We start from the raw sequence: 6,844 nt of genomic DNA on the forward strand, positions 1-6,844 counted from the left end.
ACCTGACTTGGTGGATGGCCTTATAAGCCAATCTTGTGAATTCTCATACACTGTATTTGTCTATCTTGCATTAAATCTGTTTCTCTAGTAAGCACTGACTGATTTTTCTCTCTTTCTTCATCAGAGTCTCACTATGAAGTCCAGGCTGACCTTGAACTCACTATGTGGCCCAGGCTGGGCTCAAATGCACCATGAGTGCTGGGGTTATGGGTGTCACTACCACGCCTTGCCTCTTTCTTTACTTTGGTGGTTGCTGGGGTTCACAGTAAGTGTTGTTAACTTTTCTACCTCCTAGTAGCTTTGCACTCATTAAGAACTTCACAATAGTATATGGTAGTACCTTAGTTGACAAACTTGTTTTACAGTTTAGGAGAAGATGTCTGTGTCTGTGTGGGGAGATGACCATTGTCGTGTTTGTCACCCTATGTAGAGTTTTTGAACAGAAGCAAAATTTTACTGAACATTTTTGTTCATAAACTGAATTGTTTGTAAACAAGCACTTGTGAACTGAGGTTTTACTGTACTTCCATTTCTCTTCTCCTGATCTTTACATTATTGTTGTCATGCATTTTTCTTTTCTACATTTATTTATTCACAGAGTACACAGTTGAATTCAGATCTCCAAGCACCTTAGGCAAGCACTCTTCTACCCCCACTACTTTTATGTATATTACAAACCCAATAACACAACGTTATTGTTGTTTAAACAGTCAACTCTCTTCTTGAGATGTTAAGGAACATAACTCTACTAAAAGAAGTTTTCTCAACCTGATCAAGATTAAGGCAGGAAATAATATTGAGGTCCTGGCAGGCTCATTGTCCAGGGCCAACTCCTCCAGTCAGGCTAAAACCACACCAGTGTCTTGGTGTTGACAGAGGAGAGTTCAGACATTGCTATCCTGGATAAATGGCCACTATTGGAAAGGTGGTTAAAAGGGGTGTGTGGCCAGGTGTCTCATGTGCATGGTACTAGCACTTGGGAGGATGAGACAGGAGGATCTCCACACGTTCAAGAGCAGCCTGGACTACATACCAAACCCTGCCTCAAAAAACAAATATACAAATGAACCGTCCAATGGAGGATCCGGGTGGGTATCAAAGCTAAAAGCAGGGGCAGCTGGAAGTTGGAAGACTGGACAAAAGCCCATTCAGGAAGTACTCCCTGAACAAACACAACTTTAAAAGTGTACACTGTACCCGAGGCCTTCACACTGAGCTACATCCCCTATGCTTTTTATTATTATTGTGGAGCTAGGGCTAAGTTGTGTAGTAGTCCCACTAAGTTGTGGGTTCACACTTGTGATCCCCTGCCTCAGCCTCCCAGTGTGTGCCACCATGGCTAACTTAGGAATTCCTTGGCCAATCCTCAGTTTACCCTGCAGATGTAGTTTGGGTCCATGTTAAGGAGTGGAATAAGACATACAAAAAGAATACAATAAATCAACAACATGGTACAAACATTTTCCTCTTCCTTCTTCCTCACCCAGGAGAAATATGTTGTCACTCCTTCCTCTTTCAACAAACATGACCCTGCTGCTTGAATTCAGTCAGTGGCCCCCTACTCAGCTCCCCTTATGGACAAGATATGGAGCTGAACACAATAGAAAATGTCCAAGCTCTTGCAAGCTTTTCACTTACTTTAGCTGGAAAAGTAGAAGAAGACAAGGACTAAATTCAAGTTCAAGCAGGCTGTCTCATGTGCTGCCTCTAACAAACATTATTACTGGTCTGTTCTTCTGTCCTACAACCACTCTACCTCTTAAGCTCCTGTTATGGTGGGGTACAGGGGAAGCACGACAAGCATCCCCTGTCCTTATGACACTTGGAGGGGAGGCCCTGTGTTAACTTTGTTTTTAGATTCAATGAAATTTGTGTTTTCAATACTACTTTATCATATTTATACAATAAATATGTAATGTTTATGCCCCATATAATTCACCTATCAAAGTACACAAATGGGTTTTGGTATAACCACAGAGTGGTTCATCCATCACCACAATAAATTTTTGAACATTTCTATCTGCCCTAGAAGAAAACCATGTCTTAGTTACTTGCTTGTTGCTGAGGCAAAATAGCCAACACCACAATTTAGAGGAGGAAAGGCTTACTTAGCTCACATTTTATAGAGGTTTCAGTCTATAATCAGCTGGCTCCCAGGCAGGCGGCTCATGGCAGAGGGGCTTCCCAAGGAGAGCAGTGTGCGGTGGGCTGAAGGTAGCAAAGCAACTAGGGACCTCAGCAGCTTTGTCTGCTCCTCTTATTCTCTACTTAGGTTTCTGAGGTTAGAGTGGTGTCAAACCAACCAGTGGGTTGCTTTAGTAATCACGCACTGCTAATCCCAGCATTGCATACTCTAGATTCCACCACCTCTGGAAAAGCCCCACCAATAACCGTGTGAGGCTTGGGGGACATCTAGACACAGCCGTAACACCCCACCCCCTTGAATGTCATTCCCCATCTCCCTACCCCTGCCACCACACCCAAGGCCCTGGTAACAAGCTGTCTGCCCTACTCTTTCACCCTTAACTGAAAGATCTGGCTCCCGCTTGTTAATTGAGCGAACTCAGGTTGAGCTTTCCATTTGGAAAGTGAAGAAGAGATGTGGCCTGAGATCAGTGGGTCACAGAGTGTCCCAGGCACACACACTTCCCTCCTTGCCACAGTGCCTGCCACATGGCCAGACCCTGACCTTCTAGCCTCACCAACGCTGAGCGTGTCTCCAGTATGGTCATGTTGATTCCTGAAGCCAAAGATGGTCAGCAACTCCAACCTTAGCAGCTGCACTGCCTGGGCCCCAGCTCACTGCAACCCAGGAGAATCCTTGGCGGCAGGGAGCATGGGACTTTGAGGGAGCATCCGCCTTTCCCTCATACCAGGTTCTTATCGCCCTGTCTCGAGGCCCTGCGCCGAGGGCTCACCCCACTCGGGCTGGCAGCGTGGCTCAGCACCCCTCTCTTCTCAGTCTTTTCCAGCCCACCAAGGAACTGCATTTGACACATGAGCACACATGCATCTCCACTTCTCTTTTCCTTTTTTAGTTCTCCACATGTTGTCAGCACCAACACCTAAAAACTGGACCTTTCCTGAGTGAGGCACTGCACCTTTCCCCCAGGAGTCTCCAGAACTACGGCAAACATGCTCTGATATAAAGGAGGGATGCTCCCTGCTTCCAAAACTTCCCCACCTACTCATGACAAGTGTGCAAACCCTCTTTTGCAGCTCTGAGAAGACAGAGCTGTCACAGACCTAAACTCTGCATCGGGGTGGGGGAAGCTGGGGTGGCAGCAGCTGGGCTCCCCTGGAGGTCAGAGAACAAATGGCTCTCTGGTTGAGTGAGAACCAAGGAAGCCAACCTTCACTAGGCACTGAGCATTAGGGAAAGGAGGATCACGTGGCCTGCAAGGCCTGGGCGGAGAGGCTCAGAGCTGCGCTGCCATGGCTCCCTCCAACATCTGGCCACCACGCGCTGGACTCTTCCTCTTACCTGCTGCTGCTGAGAAGTTTCTTTAAGTGGGCACAGAGTGGCCACAGCCATCGTCCCTGTTTAATCACACTATAGGAAGAAAGCCTTCTCCTCCCAGATTGGGCATGGGTGGGCCCAGACTGTGCTTGTCAAAGCTGTCCCCATGCCCTGTGTACAGGGATACAGAGGGCTACCGCAGAGCAGGCAAGAGCCAAATGTGCTCAGGCAGAGCCTCGGATGTGGACAGAGCTACCAAGAACCGTCACCTTGGAAGAAAAGTTGTGAGGAAACAGAGATGCTGGGCTCTCAGCCCCCCGCACCGCAGTGCAGAGGGTCCCAGGGTCGCTCAGCTTCCCCCAGTGCCTTGATGTGTCTCCTCCCAGCCCAGGTTCCTCCCAGGGAGCCCTGATCCCAGCTCTACCTTGGGGGAAACTGAACTACCTCTATAGAAAGACGGCTCAACTAGGTGGGCCCTTCTCCAACCTGTCCCCAGTGACCTGGTCCAGGGGGGGCCCCAAGGTCACCCCTGAAGCAGGTGCACCTTGTGCAGAGGAACCCTTCCAGGATCCGATTAGCATAGCTTCCCCTTGGCCCCTGAGTCACAGCAGCTCTTCCTCCAGCCTGACCCCATGTGCTGGGAGGCATCAAGCTTGCTTATGAACAGCCAGCCACGCCTGAGGTGGGGAAGCGTCCAGCTGGGGTACAGCAGCGTGCCCAAAGACAGTGAAGCAACGGGAAGTACCAAGCAACAGGGGAGCAGCTCTGGGGACAGCACCAGACAGAGCGGTCAGAACAGTGACAGTGAAAAAAAGCAACCACTGTTCCTTGAGCATTCAAGGAATGATGTAATACATAATAATGTGTACATTGTAAGAGTACAAATGTCCCCATGATATTTCTTAGCTACAAAGAGAAAGAGTGCCCCTCACAATGGAGAAGCCCAAAACACAAGGTCAGCATGATCAGTAACAGGGACAGTGACATAGTGGATCCCTGGTGTGATGCATTAGAAGAACAAAGCACTGCATCTGTGGAAGTCCTGACGCAAGTACACAACCACACTCCAGTCGGGAGAAAGCATCAGACAAGCCCACACTAAAGGACAGTCCACAAATAACCAGTACTCGTTAAAAATGTTCAAGTCACGAAAGACAAAGAAAGACAGAGAAACAGATGGGAGGCCAAGGGGAAAAAATATTCCTAAATGCAACATGAGGTCCTAAATAGGATCCTGGAACAGAAAAAAAAACATTAGTAAAAATTGTAACATTCACATAAGGTCTGAAGTTGAAGCACTAAAGTTAGAGCAGTGTTGATTTCCTATTGTTGAGTGTTCCAGTGTTGATTTTTGATAATTATGGTAGGATTGTGTAAAGCGTTAACATTGGGGAAAATTGGTCAGAGGTATACAGCAACTCTACTATTTTTACAACGTTTCTGTAAATTAAGAAAAATAACTCAAGTGTTGGGGAGATAGCTTAGTGCTCTAAGCACCTGCCTGGCAAGCCCAAGTTCCAGATTCAATCTGTGGTACCACATGCCAGGCTGGCCCCAGAACCCTGGACGCACTGTGCTGGCCACTGAAACCAGGCGTGGTGGCACGTGCCTATAATCCCAGTGCTGGGGAGGCTGAGATAGGAGGATCACTACGAGTCTGAGATGCATAGTGAGATCCTGTACCAGATAAATAAATAAATAAAAGGGTTTTTTAAAATTCAAAATTGAAAAAAAATAAATAAGTGAATTCAAAATTGATTTTGAAAAGCTGTAATATATGTATTGTTGTATATTACCTGTATTCTGTGTTTTTTTCTAATTTTTAATTTTATTTATATATTTATTTATTTGTATTTTAGGGAAGGGTCGACAGGGTGTTCAGGGTCTCACTACTAGATCGGACTCATAGTGATTCTCCTGTTTACAGCCTCTCAAGAGCTGAGATTACAGGCAAACGCCACCACGTCTAATCTCAATTGCCATCTCAGCACACCCCAGGGGTGGGGCCAGAATGGCAGGCTCCTTGCAGGCACTTTAATCCGCTGAGCTATTTGGCCAGCCCTTGTTTTTGTTTCTCTTGCTTTTGTTTTTACTCTTCAAAATAAAAGAAAATTATAATTAAAAATATTCAAAATTAAGATTTTCTTTCTTTTTATCTGTTTCAGACAGGCCTATTTAGCCTAACCTACCTAGCCCTGCACTCCCAATGACCCTCCTTCCTCAGCCTCCTGAGTGCAGGAATTTCAGGCAGGGACCACCATGACCAAATAATTTAGTTTTCTAAGTGGGAGATTTATCCAACAAACCAATCCTGTCCTTTTGAGACAGGGTCTTGCTATGACAAGGCTGGACTTGAATTCACTATAGTTATGGTTTGTGTATATATGTCCCCCAAAGCCTCAAGCAGTCAGGGGGAGGCTTCTGGAGTTTGTGATTGATTACTGTGGGTGTGGATGTTGCACTTGCCCTGGGCCAGGTAATCTGCATTACAATGTAAGGAAGGGGGGGCCGGGGAGATGGCTCAGTGGAATAAGCACTTCTCAGGCAAGCGCAGGGGCCTGAGTTCAATCCCGGGTTCCGCAAAAAAAACCCAAAAAACCAAAAAACAATATAAGGAAAGTTGGAGGCCAGCTAGCTGCCTGAGCTGCTGCCATTCCCTCAGCTCTCTGCTCTTTGCCACCACCATGAAAGGCCGCTCTCTGCCATGTACCACTCTGCCTTGGTGCCAGCTGAGTATGGACTGAAATCTCCAGTAACTGTGAGCTAAATAACTTTCCCTCCTTCATTCTGAGTGTCAGGTATTTGTCCCAGCAAGGAGAAGGGTAACTGAGACAACTACGTAGCTCAGGCTGGCCTTGAACTCACACCAATCCTCCTGCCTCAGCCTCTCACATGGTGGAACTACAAGTGTACATCAACACACCTGGTGAAGCCAATCCTTTAAAAAAAATTACACATGTGCAGTGCACGGTGATTACATTCATTATGCGGAGTTAATTTAGGTACATAGCACATCTTAACCCTGTTTACTTTCCCTTCCCCTCCTTTTCCTCCCTCCTATAGATCCCTTTCCCATTAGCACTGATTCCTAGTATCCATCCTTTATTTTGCCCTTGATTTATACTTTGGAGCTGGGCACAGTGGCCCGTTGCTGATTCCAGCATTCTGAAAGCTGAGGCACGAGGATCGCTTTGAGTTCAACGCCAGCCCAGGCTACACAGTGAGTTCAAGGTCAGCCTAAACTACAAAGTGAGATCCTCTCAAAGAAAAATTATTAAAAAAAGGGGGGGCGCTGGGGAGATGGCTCAGTGGAATAAGCGCTTCCCTGGCAAGTGCAAGGGCCTGAGTTCAATCCCTGGTTCCGCAAAAAAAAGAAAAATTATT

Source organism: Octodon degus, unplaced genomic scaffold (assembly GCF_000260255.1).
Source record: "Octodon degus isolate 3935 unplaced genomic scaffold, OctDeg1.0 scaffold00078, whole genome shotgun sequence".
NCBI lineage: Eukaryota > Metazoa > Chordata > Mammalia > Rodentia > Octodontidae > Octodon > Octodon degus.